The sequence below is a fragment of the Manis javanica genome, chromosome 1 (assembly GCF_040802235.1).
Source record: "Manis javanica isolate MJ-LG chromosome 1, MJ_LKY, whole genome shotgun sequence".
NCBI lineage: Eukaryota > Metazoa > Chordata > Mammalia > Pholidota > Manidae > Manis > Manis javanica.
Genome location: NC_133156.1, coordinates 215768083 through 215790859, shown reverse-complemented (window position 1 = coordinate 215790859; position 22777 = coordinate 215768083). Strand labels below are relative to the sequence as shown.

General features: G+C 36.8%; 1 long non-coding RNA gene across 1 annotated transcript in view; it reads left to right on the top strand.

The window, feature by feature from the left end:
• LOC140850198 (uncharacterized) overlaps positions 1-12403 on the top strand; it is a 164050-nt gene extending 151647 nt beyond the window's left edge. The window contains exons 4-5 of the long non-coding RNA XR_012132915.1: positions 11528-11640; positions 12164-12403. This is a non-coding gene — a long non-coding RNA (uncharacterized lncRNA). The remainder of the gene's footprint in view (positions 1-11527; positions 11641-12163) is intronic.
• The last annotated feature ends 10374 nt before the right edge of the window (positions 12404-22777 follow it).

Below are 22777 nucleotides of genomic sequence, written 5' to 3'. Positions count from 1 at the left end.
AATTAGAGCTTCAAATCATAAGCAGTGGGGGAGTCCAGTAAGCGCCTATGGGAAGGACTGGCAGGAAAAAATGGTGCATTTGGGGCACATTCATCTGCTAGCAGTGTGAGAGACAGGTTAGAATTGTGGGGGAGAAGCCAGATGGGGAGCACCTGGACTTCTGTGTAAAATTTCTCTGAAGGACTTTTGGCCACATGAAATCTGTTTTTAGAGACCAGGGAACACATACATAGTGCTGAGATAGATAAAATTTAAAAAAATTTTTTAAAGGCTTCAAGAAAACGGGATTTTCTTCTCGTGGCCTTCCAAGTTACCTTCTAAAGCTCAAGAGTGTTTTTACGATGTATCGTAAACACAAGGGTGCTTCTAGAAACTTACTTTTCTGTGTGGTGGGTATGATACGTGTTTATTCCCCTGCGTGACCTGGTCTGGGAGGCTGTGATTGTACCACCTGGTCATGTGATAGTTCATCCACTGATGGTGCATTCACCACCTGTGTTGTAAATGTCTTCACTCCAGATTGAATTTTTATATACTTGGAGTCATGCTGGAACCAAAACTCTAATAACGTCAGCTGAAATGAAAGGTGTGACATTTTTTTCATTTTCTCTTAAACAAGTTTATAGTCAGTTTGCCTCAAGGAATTACAGTATCAGTGAACTCTATAAATGGTTGTCCTGCAGATACAGCATGTGAGTTGAGTCCGCTTTAAAAATTGAACCAATGAGAACATGGAGCTTTATGCCCTGGAACTTTGCTAATAATTTTCCCCATGGGCTTTCCCAGAGCCTTAAGTGGCACCACAACAGGGACTCTGAGAATAAAAGCCTTCAGCCTTATGGGGAACATTTTCCCCCTATATTAGAAATGAAAGAACTTTATCATTAGTCAACTTTTAAGGTGCTGAAATACATTTGAAACATTCAATCTATGGAGACTACTATTTATTTATTGAAATGTTTTTTTCCCAATTTAATCCCCATAAAACCCTGGGTAGCAGTAGTCTTATTTTTATCTTCATTAAATAATGATGATTCTGAGAGTTAGAATTTTTAAGTAACTTCTCCAGGTTCACATAGCTGGTAAATGTTGGAGATTGTTTTTTAATAATCATTCATTCACTCAAAAAACATTTTGAGGAATCACTAGTGATTAAGAGTTCTGTCCTCATGAAGCTTATATTCTAGAGGTAGCAAAGATTCAGACATAAAGCAAGTCAGTAAACAACCAAGCAATGTGCTTTCATGGAGATATGACGTCAACAATGAAAAATAAAGCAGGGCAAGGCGAAAGAGAGTGAACAGATAATTTTTTATCCTATTTTTGATAGAATCATGAAATCAGTTTTCCCATGGGCAATGACATTTGACTGAGCTGAGCTTTAAAATGGAGTGATGAATCAAATGTTATAATATTTCAGGGAAATTTAACCCATCCACTACATCTGGTTAAAATTATTTATTATAATTATTTACTTATTAAAAATTATTTGTTACAATTCCCAAGATAGTTTTCAGATCAAGATTTGTATACTCATATTCATTCTTGTCTTAATGCATTTTCGCAAGTGCTTGTTTTCTTTTCTCAAAAAGGGAGCCATTTCTTCCTTATAATTTATGTATCTTTCAAAGTCCAGTTGGATTATTTTCCCTTCCTCTCCAAACTCTCACCAAGCTCTCCCTTTTTTGACCTTCTGCAGTAATTATTGTCTGTGCAGTTCATCCCAGAATTGAATTATATGTTGTTTTATATTTACTTGTTTAATTTGCACCTTTGTTAAATAAGCCAGTTAGTTCACTTATTCATTTGATAAATATTTATCAAGAACCTGTTATGTGCTAGGCAATCCTCTAGACACAGGGCAGAATATAGCAAAACTACATTTAAAAATCAATTTTCATGAAGTTGTTTTATATTCAACAAAATGCAGATTTTAAGTGAAGTGTTCAATGAGTTCTTAGAAATGTTTACCTCCAAGTATTTTTCACATGGCTATTTAGTTGTTTATTCAAATGATAAGCATACCTGTTGAATATCCTTGTCACCTTTGTCAAAATATTTTATGACCTCATGTATATGTGGAATCTCCAAAAAATAAAAAGTTAAATTCATAAAAACAGAGAATGGAATAGTGGTTACCAAGGGCTTGGGAGTGAGGGGTAATGAGGTAGTCATAAAAGGGTACAAAGATGAAACTATATAGAGTGAATAAGTCTAGAGATCTAATGTGCAGGCAAGGTAACTATATGTAATAATACCATATTGAACACTGGAAATATGCTAGGAGAATAGAAAAAGAAATCAATGGCTTTTGGTTTAAGCTTTGACATGTAAATGGCTTGGAAGTTATCACTCCTGTCTTCACAACAATAAAAATAAAAGCCCAAAATGAAAAAATGAATACATTTTCTTAAATCTATCAGAGAATTGGGGTCACAGGGGGCAAACCACACTCTGAAGTCTTGAGAATCAAGCAAATTGAATACAGAAAACCACTGCTGAGATCAGCTAAAGTAAAGCAGAAACCCCTGGAGTCAGAAAGAGGTAAGAACATGTGCATAGTAACTTTGAGAAATTGCTAAGTCTGAATGTGAACTAACTTGAGAATTAAAACTTCTGGGGACCCAGTTGTAGGGAGGTCCCCCTGCTTTCATGGGTATTACCTCTAGTAGTTCCACCAGGTTCTCATAGCAAGTATTAGAGAAAAAAGTTGCTCCTGTTTCAGGCAGGGAAAGGAGAAAATAAATCACTTTTAAATATACCTGGATAATCATTTTGCATTATATGATTATGAAATCATCATATTATCCAACTTAAACTTATACAGTGTTATATGTTAACTATATATCAATAAAGCTGGAAAAAACTTTTAAAAAATACACCCAGAGTGTTCTTCATAAGAAGTCCTTGTTCTCTGAGGGAAACTACTTTCCCTCTAGCCTCCTATCACAGATGCAGTAAGGGGAATAAAGGCTAATAAATGCTTTTAAAGATCATGGCCCAAGGACTTGGGTCCACTAAAAAACTGAGATTCAATCATAAGATTATAGAATGCTTCCCTTTCCCAACACTTAACCACCACATCAACAGGTCTCTGGTGTAATAACAGTGGATTACAGCTGAGAAAACTGCAGGACAGTTTCTACTTAAGAAGGAGTTATTAGGGAAACCCAAAGACAATGGGGAGAAAAAACAAATAAAGAAACAAGGAAACTAGAGGCAACTGAGACCTCTGGCACCTCTACCTATAGAAAACTTACACATAGCTAAGCTCTTCCTAATCAGATTAACATACAACCTCACACTAAAAGCCTAATTAAGTCAGTTCCTATTAATATCAATCAAAAAAATTACAAGGTAAGGAAAATCCATTATGAAGAGACAAAGTAAGTATCAGATTCAGGCTTAGATTTTGGCACAGATTTAAAAATTATCAGAGAAGTTAAAATAACTAATATGTTAAGGATTCTAATGGAAACAGTAGATAATATGCAAGAATAGATATATAATATAATCAGAAGATGAAAACTAAAAAAATTGAAAGGAAGTACTATAAATCAGAACACTAACAGAAATGAAGGATGACTTTCATAGGCTCATCAGCAGATTGGACACAACCAATGAAGGAATCAATGAGCTTGCAGGCACATCAATAGAAACATAACTGTGCAAAGAAAAAGAATAATAATAATAATAATAAAGAACAGAATATCCGAGGTCTATGAGGCAAATAAAAAAGACATAACATACTTGTTATGGGAATACCAGAAGGGAAAAAAGAGAAAAAGGAGCAGGAGAAATATTTAAAGCAATAATGGCTGAGAATTGTCCAAAATTAATCATATTGATTTTAACAAGTGTACCGCACTAAATGCAAGATGTTCATGTGAGAACCTGTTTCAGGTAGAGGGTATATGGGAGTTCTCTGTACTGCCCTGTATTTTTAAAATTTATTACTGTGGAGTTTTATTTTAAGTCTTAGTTTTTGCCCCAGGAATTAAATTTCTTCCTCTAGATTTAATTTTCCATTTATCATCATTTTTCTTCAGCTAAAAGAACATCCTTTAATGTTTCTTGTAATGCATGTCTGCTATTGACAATTTACTTAATTTTTTACAATTCATGTGAAAATGTCTATGTTTCATATTTATTTTAAAAATATTTGGTTGAATATAGACTTCTGCTTGATAAATTTGTTTATTCACTCTTCAAGACAACCTCATGATCCTCTGGCCTACATTAAAAATATAGGCGTATGTTATGTATGTACTGTTTAAGACACTGCCTGCTAAGCCCAAAATTTAGATTATCTTGAGTCAACTTTTTGTTTGTTTACTTTTTTTTTGAACATGGTTCTCATTTTCCTGTTTTTTTGTGTATCTAGTAATTTTTTATTGCTTACTGGACATTTTGAATGGTACATTAAAGGGACCCTGTGCTCTATTATATTCCTCTGAATAATATCCTTTTTGTATAAAAGAGTTGTATAACACATATGATAAACATATAAAACAAATAAAACCTCTTTAAAAGGATGTCTTTCACTGGCTAATCACCCTGAACTTGTGTTATACCTTTCTGTTAGGGTAGGTCACTGGAAAACTCAGTATTTAAAACCACTCTAAACATGTTGGAACTTAGGCTCCAGACATTGTCTTCTCTGTGGATCTTACACATGTTAACTTTAAGGATTGTTAAGGTATATCTAGAGTGGATTTTATGCTACAGTGTAGTTTTAAGTTCTGAGACATGCATTTTTGTGTTTTGCTTGCATGCCCATGGAGATAATAAACTCCAAAGTCTCCCATAACTGCTGGCCTCCATTCTCTCTGTTCTACTTTCATCCCCATAATAGTCATGCTGCTAAATCTCATATAGTATCAACGTGTGCATGTGTATCCCCAAAATTTGGCCAAGAACTCAGGGGAACTTCCACACAGACTTCTGGAATCCACTCTGACACAAGTCAATCTTCTTTGTCCTTCCCTGAAGACTTCTGTCCTCTGCAACCTTAACTCTGATATCTGTCTCCCCATCACAGCAGAACTGTTGTGCTCTGCTTGTCTCCATTTATCTGTGCTGTTGTTAGGAAATTGTCTCCATAGATACAGCTAGAGAAACCATGGGGCTTTCGATTGAGTATATTTTGTCTTCAACTTTCATGTAAGCCTCTTTCAGGTAAGCATTAGTTCTCATATTTTATTTGAAACTTCCAGAGCCTTGGAATTCAGTGAGCATCCATTTGTCCCTTCAATTCATTAATTTACTCCACAGGTTTTTATTGAACACCTGCCATGTGCTAGGCACTATACTAGCTATTTGCAAAAATGCTTAATGTAGAACTTCTGCCTATATTAGCTCATAACCTAATTGAAGATGTGCTGTATTTTGTGGAATAGTCATATAAATGAATTTTAAAAGCAATGTAGTTTGTATCTACAAAGTACAGTGGAGGAAATTAGAGAAGGCATTTATCTTGGGGAATCAGAGAGCACCATATTGTTGGTGATTCAGAATTGGAATTTAATTGAATTATCTAACATATTAGAAGTCTTTCTGTAGAAAATAAAGTGGAATCAAAGTAACTTTATGCAAAATAAGAAAAAGAATAATTTTGTGATAGTGTTGCTCATTGCAGGGTGGTGCCATCAATAATTGCCCATGATTTTGGTAGAGGGGAGGCATTATTCCATGTTTCTGAAGAAAATAAAGCATCAGTGAGTGCCATTCTTTCAACATGCTTAGTTTTTCCAGATGCAGGGCATGAAGCACCTTGTTCTCATAGCTCTGTTTTCTGTCATACTGAAAACATTGTCTGGTTACTAATTCTTCTCTAAGCTTATCAGTTTCTTCCAAAGTCTTAGTAGAGTACTGATTAATATTTTATTATCTCTAAAGTGCTCGTTTCTGTAATCAGATTCTTAACTCTTCTACAGCTGGCTTTGTACATACTTGGCACTGTCATTGTCATTGCTGCTGCTCGCTGATGCCATAGGAGGAGCTAAGGGCATGTGGCAAAAGGGAACATTAAGGAGAATATGGGATAAAAGTTCATCATGCTCCATTACTCAGGTTTCATGAGGATGCTAGAACCCTCTTCATGTACAGTCATTCAGTCATCAATATTTATTAAGTATCTATTGTTTGGGAATAGGATAAAAACAATATCAGATATAACTTTTGTAAGCCTTGAGTGAGGGCTTACAAAACTTCAATATCAAGTTTGGAATATTTGGGAAAGCAAGGCATGTACTTGAAACAGCCCTGGACTTATTCCCCAAATATATTGAACACTTTCGTTAAGCAAAGGACTGTGGAAGTGCTGAAGGGCTAACAAAGGGAGCTAAGACAGAAAGCTCCTGAAGATGCTTGCAGTCAAGCAGAGTACACAGGTATGCAAAGAAATGGTTGTGATATGAAATGGAATGATACAGATGTTAAAGCAACACAGAAAATTTATTGAGCACTTGCTTCATTCCATGCATTAATGCATAAACACAACCTATGATGTAAGTACTATTATTATGATATAGGTATTATTATCCCCATTTTATAGATGGGAAAACTGAGGCATAAAGGATGTGTGAAGTAACTTTCTTAAGATAACATAACTAGTAAGCGGCAGAGCTAGGGTATTGTCTCAGGCCATCTGATTCCCACATTCTTCAAATAATGTTTTAATGGAATTCAGAGGAGGAAGCAATTTATTCTGTAGACATAATATGATGCTGAGGGACTTGAAAACATTATAAACCAGATTACCATTAGGGGTTGATTATCAGTGATAAAGTGCAACTGGTCTCCCACTGCGTAAAGATTATACATAAATTCAGAAAATACAACCATCTCTAACATAAATTCTTGTGCTAGGTTAGGGTTGGATATTTTCACTAAAGAGCCCATGATTCTTTTTTTCCACCACTTACTGTTGGTCCCCTAAAAGATCAAGAATTGTTGAAAGCCATCATTCAAGAGCATTCAAACCCTTTCAGATTTATTTCCCCCAAACCTTGTAACAACTTATTCAGTTCCTTAGATCCTTTAATCCAAATATGGTTTTACCTCAAGAGCACACACATCTCTCCAGTCAGTAGAAATATTTATTCCTCTTTATAAATCATTAAACTAACTTAATGGCTTAGAACTAAGTATCTCATGAATCTTGTTATTATGAATCAATAATAATTCTGTACATTTGTATAATGCTTTACAATGTTCTTCCACATAAATTATTTAATTTCCATAGCACTGCAGTGTGTTAGGGAAAGTTGATAGTAATACTCCATTTAAACCATGAGGAATCAAAGACTTAGGAAAGTGTGAGTCATTTTCTTGAGTTCATATGGTGGTGGATTGTCAAATTGTATTCAGGACTAATCCAGCCTACTTTTGTTTTTCCCCTCCATCTCCCACTAATTAGAGCCTGATTATGCCTGTGTGATCAGAAGAATTTGGGTTCTTTATCGTGTTCAGATAGCAATCACAACTGGAATGATGGTGAATTCACTAGGGTGCGGCAGCTCTGTGAGATCTGGCCATAACGGGTCATGTAGGCAGCCTCGTGCATTTACCAGAATTGTGTCGCGTGGCTTAGAGCTTCAGTGTGATAGCATGTTGGAGGTGGGAGAGGCCCGTGTGTGCGGACTTAGTCAGAGGCATGGAACTTTGCTGGACTTTGAAACAGGAATAGAATTTGAATAGGTGGGGACAGGAATTATGTCTCACTGGACAGAGGGGCAGTATGGACAAAGATACTAAGAAAAAGATCATTAGGGAAGAATTTGGAAAGAGGGGACTCCTGTGTTACAAACTCTTGAACGGGGATTAGTCAGAAATCAGGATGGATAAAAGATGAACAGGAAGATCATAGACCGGCAGGAGGAGGTGGACAAGAGAGAGCTGCAGCATGTTCCTGAAATAGAGACTGGCATGTTTAATGGGCTGTTTTGAGATTATTTGGCAGGGTGTGTAATGGTGAGCAGCAGGGAAGTATGTAGGTGATGGTGGTGAAGGCTCTGGGTGTGGGACTGGCATGGGAGTGGAGGGAAAAGAGAAACTGTAAATAAGGAAGTGTATTGGTGGAGTGACAGACTGGACTCAGACGTGGAAGCAAAGGGAAAATTTAAAGAAGACTTGAGGGTTTCCAGTCCTAGAAACAAAAACAATGTTGCAGCCACTGCAGCAAGAAATGGTAAATGAAAGGGAGTACGTTTTAGAAAAAGATTTTCCTTAGCTTGTTGAGTATGTCATGATGTTATCCCTGAGGAGGATGGCCATGAGGAGAAATCCTTATAGGCCAATTTTAAAGTGAGGTTGGAGGTGTTTGACCTGGGAGACATTGACAAGCATTGGCATTTGATGCCATCACCTTTGGAGTAAACACAGGAGCAGGAGTGAGAGAAATAAAAGCAAAAGTTGAATGTTGGAAGCTTGTGGAATCGTCTAATGTAGGTGCTGAAGATGCACAGAGGTACAAAAGAGAGACCCCAGGAAGGAGAGATCAGAGATGTGCAGGGAGAACCAGGAGAGGGCATGTCAACAGGTTGGGCAGATCAGTAATTAAGAACAAAAATAAAATGGGGCCAACAGTAAAAATGTAGAAGAAATATACCACAGGTTATGAAAACAGTGTAACCAATGGAATTTTGGGGAAATGATTCAGAGTGAACGAGTTAATCACAGTGGATCTACTACTATGAGTAGATAGGATAAGTATACTATATGTAAAAGTTTGTTAAATTTTTTTGTCATATCAAATATACAACATTAGAAAGCAAGTGACCTACAAAGCAATATGTAGAATTCATCCTGAAAGCTGCTGACATAAATATAACCTTTAAAAATTTTACCCATGTGGATGAAATTGGAGTTTCAAAAATTAAAAATATTTTCAGGGAGAGTGAAATTTAAGAATTAAATAAAATTTTTGCAAAGTATTGAAAAGTATCCCCAAATGAAAGTGGAAAAAAGGGATAGCTCTTGCAGTCATTCTAAATCAGTTGTGTACTTTCAAGCACCTGGTGCTGAGAAGATTTTAGAAACAGTATATTTAGCCACAATTTTACCAGCTCATCATGCATTTTCTATTTTCTTAATTCTCACTTTATTGCTAGAGAGATTTGCATGAAAGAAGGATATTTTTAAAAGTTTCATCTGTTTCTCCTGTTTATTCCTTTACCTGAAGTCATAATCATATTTCCATAGGAATAAATTATGATTTCACAAACAAAGGATTATAGCTTTGGGAAGGTAATTAGATGCCAGAAAATGAAGTTCTTAAAATGAGGGTCTTGTTTATAATACCAAGTATTTGTGAGAAACACAATGAGCAATGATGAAGATGTGCCCCAAAATGTGACCTGTCATGTGAATAATTGTCTAAATTCTCCTAAAGGATTTCTGGCATCTTTTAAACTTTCCTGCTATGGTGTGGATTTGAAAATAACAGGGTAGCTCAGCACAGCCCTGTTATAGAGAGTTGATATGCGGGATTTTTTTTTTTCTGGCTTAAATTGCTTCTGTGATTTTATGTGGCTATCACCATTATTGCTATAGAGACTACATTTGGATTACAAAGACCTGGGATGCCAGTGTCAGCAAGTGAAATGTGCCTTCATGATACTAATTCCTGTGCAGAGAAAAGCTAAGTAATGTTCCAGCTACTTCAACCTATAGTTGAGAGTCAAGAATTCTGTAAAATTACTGAAAAAGCAATTGTTGAGGATTTCCCAGGGAGCTCTTTTTTCCACCCTGTTATCATACATCCACCTGGGAATAGAAATTTCCTGCATGTGCCAATCTGCTGAACAGTTAAAGGTGAGCTCTAAGTTAGCATAGATGGACTGCAGTTTTGTTCCATTACATCCCTAGGGCTTAGCATAGTGCCTGGCACCTTGAAGTCTTGTGTGTGTGTGTGTGTGTGTCTGTCTGTCTGTGTGTTTTGAATGCATGAATGAAAAGGAGCATCAGTCAGAGTGTTACAACTCCTGAGAGCAGACTACCTTTTGCTCTGTCTCTAGGAAAACTTTCCCTCTGCCACGCTTTCATAAGCTAGGAAGGAACCACATAAGCTAGTGCTTCTCTGATGGCTTAGCAGCGTGGGTGTTTTCCAGGGTGTCTGTGTGTATCCTCTGCATGACCCGGTCTAGTTAGATGGTTACCTGGAAGAGTGCCTCAGCTGGTGTTGCTGAGCTGTTCCTCTACCAAACACTAACTAGCCTTTGTTTTCACCCTCCTGGGGTAGAAATGTCCTCCCATGCTGCTCTTCCTACACCTTATGGCTACGCATCCAGGATGAAGACCAGTGGCCATATTTGAATGGAGGGAAAAACATGCCCAAAGAATGACAACCACCTTTTTTGCTGTCTTTATTGAAAATTATATGACAGAATGCTTATCAGCTGAAGAGGCAGAGGATATTCATCAAGAAAATGTAGGCAAATAGTATTTCAGCTGTGTTATTTCATTAATAAGTAAATAATAGCATGTTAGTGTTTGGTATATTGCAGTTTGTCAGTTTTTTAAGATTTGTAATTGGTTTGAGATTTCTTTACTTGTTTTGAATAAATATTTGCTTTCATATCCAATTTCATATTTATAATTTTTTATCATTTTTCTTAAAAAGGGCCACCCTAATTACATGAGCTTCAGGCAGTATAAAATCTATATCCTGTCCCACTTGGCCTCATTCTTTCATTTCTCTGATAAAAAGAGCACACATATCACCATTTAGTCAATGAGGAAAATGGATAAAAGGTCCTGGCATTCCCCTTTGCACCAGAGAGAAGTAAGAACCCTTTATTCAATATGTCTGGGGCAGTGAGCTCCTAGTCACCTCCTGCAAGAGGACAGAATTAAAAATGTTTCCAGGGAAAGTTCCTAGGTCCTCAGTCTCACAGACATTGTTCAAATAGTGCTGCATTTGAGGTCATAAGACTGGAATTTTTATTTTGGACCTGCCTCTTTTGAGCTGTGAGACCTTGAGGAAATCACTTCACCATGCCCTGGTGGTCTCTTTCTCCCTCAAATGTGGTTTTTATCTTTGCTTCTTTTACAGAGATCTTCTTGGGACCAAAAAATGTAACATATGTGAAAATATGCTGATAGGAGTAAAGCCACACTGGTTTAAGTTGTTACTAATATTTGTTACTTCTTTGTAGAGACAAAACACATTCTGTGAGGGAAAGCATCTCACTTTCCCGTCTTTAAAGTACAGAATACTTTTTGGTGCTGGGCTGATAGCTGAGGGAGATGAGATGCTGCTGAGTGATGTGCAGCCATGGAGAAGGGTGTCAGAGGCACTCCAGCCTCGGATTCCTTTAACTCCTGTTCGTGAGTGTATCGCAACTAGCCCATCAGATGACTAGTGTCCAACCACAACCATATACTACTTTTGGCACTTTCTAAAAGTTATAATAATCCATGCATTTGATGATGACTCTATTATTTGGATCTGTTGGTACACAGAACAGTCCATATCTAATGATGCAAAATGAATAACTGCTCTTATCTTTACTTTTGTTTTTAGGATCAACTGCAAAATTCATGACGAAATATCATTATGGATGGCCACATGGGAGAAAAGAAAGAATATACTCATTCCTAGGAATGAGGAAATTCTATTAAATGCAGCTTCAAAAGGTAATGTATGCATGAGGCAAGTCATGTACCTGTTCTGAGTTTCAGGTTCTTTATTGGGGAAATGATATCAATCTAACCAGAAGTATCATGAAGATCAAATAATAAGGTACAGATATTGATGGATTTTGCCAAGCATATAAAGCCTGCTCAATTAAATGGTAACGTTATTTGCTAAGCATTCCCAATGAGGAGGCAGTTAAATAAATTAACTATGATATTGAAAAACAGAGAAATCAGCAGATGCAAAATCTACTAATTTGGTAATTCCTAGGGCCATTAGCTTGTCATACATACAAATGCACACACATAATAAAAATAAATGAAAAACAGTCCTTCCATCTAAAATTGCCTTTTACTTTTCTGGATAGTCTCTTAATGACAATCTGGCATGTCCCAGTTCCGTCTAAGGGGATTATTTAAAGCATTTAATCAATCTCTTATACAAGTGTATATCTGCTGCTTTTATAAGTGTGACTGAAAAAAGGAGGTGCTGAATATATTTTGCCCCTTTTCTGATTCTCAGATGGAGCAACTGGCAGGGATTCTAGACTACAAGCTCCCACAGTGCGCTGCTGATAACTTTCCTTCCAGACAAATATCAGCTAACCACGGTATACAATCAGCTGCCCACATTGGAAGAAACAAATCACAAAACTACTGTTCCATAATCACAGAATTGAAAGAGCTGCATAAGTAAAATGACAGGCTATTAATTCTGGTTTGGAAAGCATGAATAGGACTTTTGATGAAGCTTCATTTTCTTTGGCTCTTCAGAAATGGATAAATCATTTAAAATAAAAATAGATGTTATATTATAGGACACTGATTTCTCTCAATATTTATTATTTGGGGAAAATGTGTTTTTTTTTAAATGGTGAAAAATAATGATGAAGTGTTCACATGAATGCTTCATAATAGCACACAGTTCATTCTCTGATGCCTCACTAAGCTCTAGATTTGAAAATTATTTGGTGTAATTTAAGTAAGCCTCCAGTATATAACATTTTAATTGAAAAGATATGATATTTCATTAAATGCTGTCACACATCACTGTTGTTGCCAAATGAGGCTTGGCGGTACCTTCAAAACACTTTTCTACTGACTGGATTTTGACTTTAACCTGAGTCAAGTACAGCCTTGAAGTACAAGCAGCTATCCTGTGTTGCAAAAGTGAAATTATAGCTAGATAGATACAGATATGGTACTTACATGTTTCTATAGCATTTACATGATTTACACTCATAGGAATATTTTTATCAGCAATTTCACTATAAAACTTCAGTGGCATTGGAATGATTATCAATTTTTAAAATGCTTGCACCTGGAAAAGTATTTATAGTTTTATAAATTATCTATATGGAATGCTGTGACAGTAGATATCAATGTGGCAAAAAAATCAAAGGAAAAAGTATTTTGGAAGCAAATATACCCTGGGAGTCAGTCTAGAATGCGTAATCAAGAAAGAGATCTTTTTCATTTTTGCAAATTTATTTTACCATTTGTGAGAGAATGAGATTTATTTTATATTTTTTTCTGGGGTTGACAAATTCATCTTGAAAAAAATGTGGGGAATAAGAGAAAGGCATATGCGCATTACCACTGCATTTAAATTAGGACCCCACATAATCACATCTCACTTGACTTAACATTCTCTACAAAGTGTGGTAGGGCCAAGGAGCCAATAGGAACACTCGACCTCATTTATTCTAGAACTTACTCAAGTGGTTAGTGAACATGCAGGTAACAACTGCCAGCTCAGTGAATAACTTAATTTGCTTGGAGAAAACTCCTAACGTAAACTGACCACATTTACCCATTTGCATCAAACCTGGACGTTACAGTGGGATTCTAGTTTCATCTAACAATTCATCTTCAACTGTTTCTTCTTCCCCCAAACCTCAGAACAATGCCTGATGCCACTGACAATAACAGCTGTGGTCATCGGTGTAGCAGAAAGGGACTTACTTCCAGATCCTTCTGTGTAAGCAGCTGTCACACTGGGCTCCCCAGGTAATCACTCCTATCCATGTTCTTAAGGATTCTTAGTAAGAAACACAAAGAACAGAGGCCCAAATTAAGCCAAGCATCCAACGTCTTCTACCTGTTTTTCATGTTTTAATACTTTTGAGGGAAATAGTTGGAAAATGGAATCATACAACCATACAGAAAAGACTCTGAAGCTTGTCTTGAGCTTTTGCATTTTATAGTCCTATCTGAAACTTGGCACTGAAGTTTTGTTAGTTTTTTGAAAAATTGTTATTCACAAGCTGAAAGCACTTTCTGCTTGATAAGATGAATTTATTTTTAGAGCAGGCTGTCCCTTTGTTTCAGGAGAAAAAAAAAATGCCTGAATGTATCCTTTAAAATCTATCTTACAATGAAAAGGTTCCTCTCAATTTTCCTTAAGAAAAACTATTTTTAAAATGAAGCTCTTCTAGCCTGAGATTGTAAGTGAAAATTGATAAAGTAAATCCTATGGGAGGCTGAGGCAGAGCTTCGGCTCGAAGAACTTTTTGGGAGTGTGTGGGAAGATTTCCTTTACTTGATACAAACAGTTTGTGTCTGTAAATTTTGCCTTGAAAATCCTGTGTAGATGCAAATGTCTGTGCAAATGAGAACTTGAGAGAGAGAGAGAGAGGAAACTTTTATTTGAGCAGCTCTCACCTGAAATGGGAAGGCATGAGATGGGAAGTCAGCAGGAAGGACTTCCTGCACTTGATATTCATCTATGGGAAAACAAGACTTGTTGAAAGGTCCCTTCTCTGCTTGGCTTAGCCCAGTGTGGATTGGCCAACTGATATTCTGCTTATCCTGCCCCAACAGAGCAATAACCCAATTTACTGATTTTATTCTGATATAATGATTATTAGGGATCAAAGGGTAAGTCCACCTTGTGGTGGTTATTAATGATTGAAATAACAATAGATAATGCCTACTGAACACTTACTATATGCCAAGCAGTGTTCTAAATGTTTTACATATATCAACTGTTATAACAACCCTCTGAGTTAAGACCAATTAATATCTTGATTTTACAGATAAGGAGACTGAGGCTTACAGAGATAACTTTCTCATAGCTTCAGAGAGAGAAGGTTCCAATTTGTCAGGGAGCTGCCCTGCCAGGGTTATTGAAGCCATGTGGTATGTTTGTCTTCCAGGTGGTTACCAAGGAAGGTAATCATTTATGACAACACTTAAGAAGGCCTCTTTTAAAGTGGGCTTGCTACCAGGCATAGGAAACTGAAAAATTCATGAAAGCAGCCACTGGTTTAAGAGCTGGCCATCTATATATGCCACACAGAATTCATCTATGCCTATCTGATTAGAAATCCGTCAGTCAGATAAGTATTTTTGGGGTACCCTTACCTTGTCTCCATCTTTTTTGCCTGAAATTCAGGTTTCCTCGGTAGCTGTTCTTTTCTTTTCTTAATCTATTACAATGTGTAGATTTATGTGATGCCAAATATAAAACCATCATTACTGCTGTTACATTAATATAGACATAATTTTGAATAAACATGATCAGCCTTATCTATAGTTACTTGATGTCTTTCTACCTTTATGAAGGCAACTACTGTTTTGACTTTTGGGGTGTGTGTTTGTGCATGTATCATTGGTGTCTAGCATTTTAAAAAAGTAATGAATTGAAGTGGGGAAGATATCTTCGTCTTGTTCATAATCTCTAAAAGAAAGTGTGACTATTCATTAAATGAGATATTTGCTATAGGTTTTAAGAAATGTCCTTTCTGTTCCTAATTTGTCAGGAATTTCCTCTTAAATCATGGATCAATATTAAATTTCATTAAACTTTTTCTATATTTATTGAGATGATCACATGATTTTTCTTCTTTACTCTGTTAAAAGGCAAAATGCAATGATTTTCTAATGTTAAATCAACATGACACTTAAGAAAGAAATGCTACTTTGTCATGATATATTGCATATATTATTAAAAAGTTCTGTCCGTATTTTGTTTAGGACTTTTCACTTCTATGTTCATGAGGGAGGTAGGCTTCTGTTTTCCTTTCAGACTGCTCTTTTTGTAGTTTAGTATGAAGGTTATGATGGCCTGATAAAGAGTTGAAGAGTACATCCGCTTTCTCTGTTCCCTGGAAGACTATGTCACATTAGTATTTTTTCTTCTGTATATATTTGGCAGAATTCACTGGTGAAAACTTATTGGTCTGGAGTTTTCTTTTTGGAATGATGGTACAGTCCAACCCCCTTATTTACAGAGGGGTAAATAAAGCCATAGAAAGAGTGACATATTCAGTATCTGGCAGCCCTGGTGCTTCACTTACCTCATGTACCTGAAATTATTGACAATCTCCTTAATAGTTAAAGGAAATATATTATTCCTATTATTTTTCCTTTTCCAGTGTTCTGAATTGTGTTTTCTAGGAATTGTTATATTTCATCTAAGATTTTGTTTAACAACAGAGTTGCTTATATTGTACTCTTTTTTAAATGTCTGATCTATAGTGATGTTTCCTTTTTATTCTTGATATTGGTTGTTTGGCTTGTTCTTTTTTACCTTAATCAGGTTTCATTGGAGGTTAATCAAATTTACTAATGTTTTTCAAAATTAAGTTTTTGACTTTGTTGCTATTCTCTATGGCCATCCCCCAGCGAGGTGGCCTGAACTTAGAGTGGCCGGCTTCATAGTGTGGTTGGTATGTGGTGCAGAAGTAGAAATTCACTGGTGTGCAATGAATGAACATCAGTGAGGATATCAGGGCTAGTTCAGAGAGGTGGGGGATTAGAGATCCTTCCTTTGTATATCACACGGGTCTTTGAGATTCTAATGCAATCATAGAATGGAGGAGGAACTTCATTATGATGGACATAGAATTTCCTTCCATCCCAAAGTACAGGCTTGGAGTAGATCTGTGTTGGTATAATCAAGCTTCACGGACTTAGTTTCAAAGCATCTCATTTTTGTTTTTTGTTTTTATAAAATTTTCATGGACTTAGCTTCATACCGTCTTGGTTTTTGTTTCCCACATAAGGCAAGTCACCCAAAGGGAAGAGCCAGATTCTCATGAATCCCTCTGCAAGCTGCCTAAGCACCTTATGGCCACTGTTTCCCTAAAGCTCACTCCTAAACAGTTGCACTTCCACAGCCTAGTTGGAGTCATTTTGTGAATATGTAAGTTAGTTGAGTATGTATGTGTGTGTGCATGCACGTGCACTTGTGTGTATGTATGAGATGGGAATTTGGTTATACTTTTTAATTAGTCCAACTTCAGGTTTACATATCTCAAAGGAACACTACAGGTATTTGGCAATTAATGTTTATAAATCACCTTGAAATCCTGCAGGATGAGAGATGCTATATAACTGACTAATACGGTAATGAAAATAATAATACATGCAGCCCTATTCCCAAGCCTATTGCCTGCATTAGGTCTTGAAGTCCAAGGAAAGCTTTACAAAATGTAGCTATCTAAATATGAAAATATTTTCACACCCCTCCTTTAGTCATATGGGAAAAATATTTGTGAAATACAGAATATAAACATAACCTATGGCTATAATTTATAATATATTTATGAATGCTTATCATTTAGATAAAGAATATTTCATTATTTGTATACAGTTATTAGATCAATAACTAATGAATGTAAGCCTTTCTTTGGAATGATATTATGTGGAAGCTGATCAGAAGCTGGAGATGAACTCCAACTTGAACATAATTGCTAAATGTTACTCAGTAATATATTTTGGTTCTATTACTAATTCAGGTCTTGTCAATGGCATATGGATATTTCTGCAAAGATTTTTAGAACTAATTCTTTAAAAGGAAAAAGAAAAAGCCTAGGGCGCCCTCAAACCACAAAAGAAATTCTCCCCATCTGACCACCTTTCATTTATTTTCAATATTAAAGGTCAGCGATCATATGTCTCTGACAATGTCCCTTCCCTTCTGGCACTGCACAAGGGACAGGGGAGAAAGGGTACACCTGTTTACTTAATGTATGCCACTAAATTTCACCGTTTTGTATTATGGGCAGTTGATTTCTGAAAGTTCTGAAAATGGCATAAAACTTCACAGAGCAGGTAAAAATGAATTGTTTGCATAATTGCGCAAAGCTGGATAATGCATTGGGTCTCAAATAAGAGCTTTAAAACTTAGAAAATAGAAGAAAGAGACATTTTGTTAGAAAAGAACTGCAATTTATAATTTCATGGCTCTATTCATTTCCTACTTAGATAATTTTGTTATGAGACACTATTTTGTTTATTTTGTTGTTGTTTGTGTCCCTCCAATAAGAGTATAAACTCTTTGGAGCAATATCTTACTGTCTTCCTTACATGTAGTTCCAGTACTTTGTGTTTACCTACCACATAATAGATATAAGGTCTTCCATCTCTGGGGAGCTTGTTAAATATTTGACAGTATACCACTTGTTGGAGTAGAAAAGAGAATAGAGGATTACTTGATAACAGATAAATTGTGGAAAATCATAATACAGAATAATATAACAGTAAGTTTTCTTCTATGCTTATATCAGAACAGAAATTTTTTTCTATGCTTATAATAAGAAAGTGTGTCTTAAACTTTGGAAAATTTCAAAACATAAAGAACAATGAAATATGTTTATTCTTGAAATATGTTTATTCTTGAGAGATATGTTGATCTCTCACCTAGATAATATACTTTATTCTGTGTCCTGGTAGTATGTGTCTCATTTCCAGTAGAAAGGTTTGAACAAATGAGCATGAATCATGTTGGAAAAAGAAAGCTTAGATTATACTTCCACTTATTAGTCATAGTTTGTAGACTCAGAGATTTGTATTGAGGTTGAAGATTGGAGGAACACATAATTAAAGAATTCTCTAAGCAGTTGAAAATGTACCTATATTTGGGTAGAACTGAAGGTCCAAAGATAGGGTTTTTGAAACATCTATATAATATTGTCAAGGATTAGGAATGGATGTGACCACAAATTCAGAGAGAGCAAACTCTCAACTCAAACTTCATCATGTAGTGTCTGAAGGAATACCAGAAAACTTCAAAAAAAGTTAACTACTGAAAAATAACAATTGAAATAGGTAGGAATCTTAGATAGTTCAGAGCCACAAAAGCTGATTGAATGGTCAAGAGGGGAATGTCACCTGTTAAAATCTTACAGGCAGGTCAAAGGTAGATGATGGAGCAACAATAGCTGATTTGGAAATTCATTCTTTTTTTTATTAAAGTATCATTGATATACAATCTTATGATGGTTTCACATACACAAAACAGTCAGTATTCATCCATATTATCAAGCCCTCGCCCCCTCCATTGAAGTCACTGTCTATCAATGCAGTAAGATGTTATTAAGTCATTAATTGTATTCTCCATGCTGTACTACCATCTATGACTTATACATATGTTGTGATTGTGAATCATAGGGTCCCTTAATCCCCTTCTCCCTCCTACCCACCCTCCCCAATCTTTCTCCTTTGGGTGTTTATAAATCTACTGTTTTTTTTTTTGTTCCTTCTGTTTTGCTTTGTTTATATACTCCACAAATGAGTGAAATCATTTGGTACTTGTCTTTCTCTGCCTGACTTATTTCACTGAGCATAATACCCTCTAGATCCATCCATGTTGTTGCAAACAGCAGGATTTCTTTTCTTTTTATGGCTGAATAATATCCATTGTGTATATGTACCACATCTTCTTTATCCATTCATCTATTGATAGACATTTAGGTTGCATCCATATCTTGGCTATTGTAAATAGTGAAGCAGTAAACATACGGATATGCATGTCTTTCTGAATCAGGGATTCTGTTTTCTTTGGGTAAATTCCTAGGATGGAATTACTGGATCAAATGGTATTCTGTTTGTAGTGTTTTGAGGAACCTCCATATTGCTTTCCACAGTGATTGAAACAATGTACATTCCTACCAACAGTGTAGGAAGGTTTTCCCTTCTCTGAAACCTCACCAGCATTTGTTGTTTTTTGTCTTTAGGACATTGGCCATCCTAACTCATGTGAGGTGATATCACATTGTGGTTTTAATTTGCATTTTCCTGATAATTAGTTGTCTTTCTAGGGTTCCTTTGGTTGGGGGATCTTTGTGCTTCCAAGACCTGAGTGTCTATTTCCTTTCCCAGTTTGGGAAAGTTTTCAATAATTATTTCCTCAGAGAGACTTTCTATCCATTTGTCTCCTCTCTCTTCTTCTTCTGGTATCCCTATAATGTCAGTATTGTTCTGTTTGGATTGGTTACACAGCTCTATTATTCTTTCATTTCTAGAGATTCTTTTTTCTCCCTCTTTTTTGACTTCATTGTTTTCTTACTCCCTAATTTCCAAGTCATCTACAACTTCTTCAACCTGTGTAAACCTATTAATTCCCTCCATTGTATTTTTTATTTCAGATACTGTATTCTTCAGTTCTGAGTGACTTTTTTGGAGGTCTTCTATCTTTTTGTTGAAGTCCTCCCTGAGATCTTGAATATTTTTCTGTAGCTCTATGAACATGTTTCTGACTTACTTTGGAATCTTTCTCAAGGAGATTGGTGATTTCAGTTTTGCTCAGCCTCCTTTCTGGTGTTTTGTTTGTAGTTTTGTTTGGACCAAATTCCTCTGCTTCTTCATTTTTTTCAGTGTTTCCTATGGAGTAATAGCTTTATGAAGGAGGTGCCCTCTAGTGCCCAGAAGCTCAGTTTCCTGTATGGGAGCCCCAGCTGTTGGCATGCAGTGGGCCGGGCACCTTTCTCTCTGGCTTGTAGTGATCTGATAGGAGGTTGGCTGTGTGGGCCTTCAGCTGATCACAGAATCAGGGAGAATACTTGGAGTTGTGCTGCTATAGTTGCTGTGGACAGGGTCGCCCCAACCCAACCTGAAGCACTGGCGGCGGTCACAGGCGAGTGGGATATGCACCTGCTGTGAAGAAGGAGCTCTGGGGGTGGGCCGTGCATGCATGTGGGAGGAGCATAGGTGCTGTGCTGCTAGAGCCGCCCTCTGTCTCTCCGCGATGGTGGTGGCCGCTGGCAAACAGGACTGGTGCCTTCTAGGAGGAAAGAAGTCCCAGGGCTGGCTCCTGCCCGTAGCTCCCCAGCTGTCCCAAAAAGGGCTGAGCAAGCTGGGGGTTCCCCCTCTGCCTATCCAGGAGCAAAGTCTGATTTTACTGCTGGCCAGCAGACTGGGTGCTGCAACAAGGAGCCTCCAGGCTGTGTTGCCAGTGAGGGGTCTGGAGCATCTGAAGCTCCTGAGGGCTCCCAGCCTGTTGGGCTGAGGGAAGGCTGGGGATGCATTGTCCACCTGACCTTTCTCCTAAACAGAGAGTGCTGTGTGATCTTTGCCCCTCTGGTGCCCCTTTCAATGCTGGGAAGTCTTTCGAACTGCCAGCTTTGCTTTATTTCTCAGGGGGCCAGGTAGAGCAGTGCCTGTTCTACACAGGCTACTAGCATCTCAGCCTGCCCACGTGTTCCTCCTGTCTCTTGTCCAGCCCCACTAATCACCAGAGTCCCATGTAATGTGGGTTCATGGCCAGGTTCAGCAGTCCTGCTCCCTCCCTGCTCTGTTCCTCTTCCTCTTGACTGTGGGCTGGGGTTGGGGGAGGATTTGGGTCCTACTGGATCATGGCTTTGCCACTTTACCCTTTTCTGTAGGGTCCTCTCTTCTTCCCCAGGTGTAGGTGGTTCTGAAGTCTTCAGGTTGCCTTCAGGTTTAGTTGCATTTGCTGTATTTTAATATTTTATGTGATTTTGGGAGGAGGTTTTCATCTTGCCTTCCTACACAGCCATCTTTTTCCCAGAATCTCCTGGAAATTCATTCTTAAGAGGGTGGTTTTCATAGAATGGAGGGAAAGGAAGCTAAATTATAAAGTATTTACGAGTGAATGAGTACTTTGGTTTGGTGAATAAGATTAATTTTTTAAAATGTTGGATATAAAAAGGAGAGAATAAGAAAGTTTCGTAAAGGTGTGAAAGAGGTTATTTTTATTTTCATCGTATTGCTTGCTTAATTGTTTTAGAATGGAGAAGACAAGTATGTTCATAGGTAGAGGGAACCCAATGGAGAAGGAAAGTAGTAATAACTAAGACATATGATTTAATCAAGTAAATAAAAGAGAAAGGATAAAATTATGCCAAGTTCTGCTTTTGGGGAAATAATTTGATGTGTTCAATGTCATGGTCTTGGTCTCAGTAAAATAGAAAATGAGGTCATATGCTGAGATAAAAGAGGGTCATTGTCATGAAGTGAATATGGTACCAGTTCGAGGACCTGATAAACTTAGGTTCATTTCTAGGCTCTGCCACTTACTTAATACTTTTGAAAAGCTGCTTACCATCACTGAATCTTCTTCCTTGGAAAGTGGGACTTGTAACCACAATCTCGATGAGTTATTTTAAATTTAGAGTTAATAGTGGCTAACATTTGTTGAACCCTTTCTAACCTATCAGGCCTCACTTTAAAAAGTTTACATAGGTGAACTCATTTAGTTGTTAAATCAGCCTTTCGAGGTAGGTGCTATTGTTATTCCAATTTTACAAGCAAGGAAATCTAGGTATCCAGAGATTAAAGTAACTTTCACAGGTTTACACAGCTTGTAAGACACAGAGCTAGGATTTGAACCTAGGCAAGTAATCTCTACTGTCTTTCCAATATATCTAAAAGAGCTTACTACAATTCTTAATGTGTAGAAGAATCAAGAACAAGGGCTTGTAATTATTGTTAACTTAAGAACTTAAAATATGTTTCTAATTTTATACCAAGTTCAACATGGCAGGAAATCATTCAGAGAGGAGTTAAAACATTTCCTGAACACTATGGGTCAATTCTGAGCCCATGACTGAGGTTAGGTAAAAATGGCTTCAAGTAGGTATATCCCAGATATGTCCCATAGGGCTCTGGATGACTAACATTATTTTCTCTTTAGTTATATTTAAATTCTGTAGTGAGTCTATCCTAATAATATTAATCAATTCTGGCAAACTTAGACTACAGAGTTTTTTCTGACTTAAGATATTATTCCCTAACTCATTTTCCCTTGAGATTTACAGAGTATCAAGATATTGTTTGGGAAATACATAAGGACCTGTCTTTACTAATCATCAGCCAAAATTGGTATCAATGGAAACGTACCCCTTCTTGGATCCTTGGTCTCACACTTCCCACTGTTGTGGAAATGGGG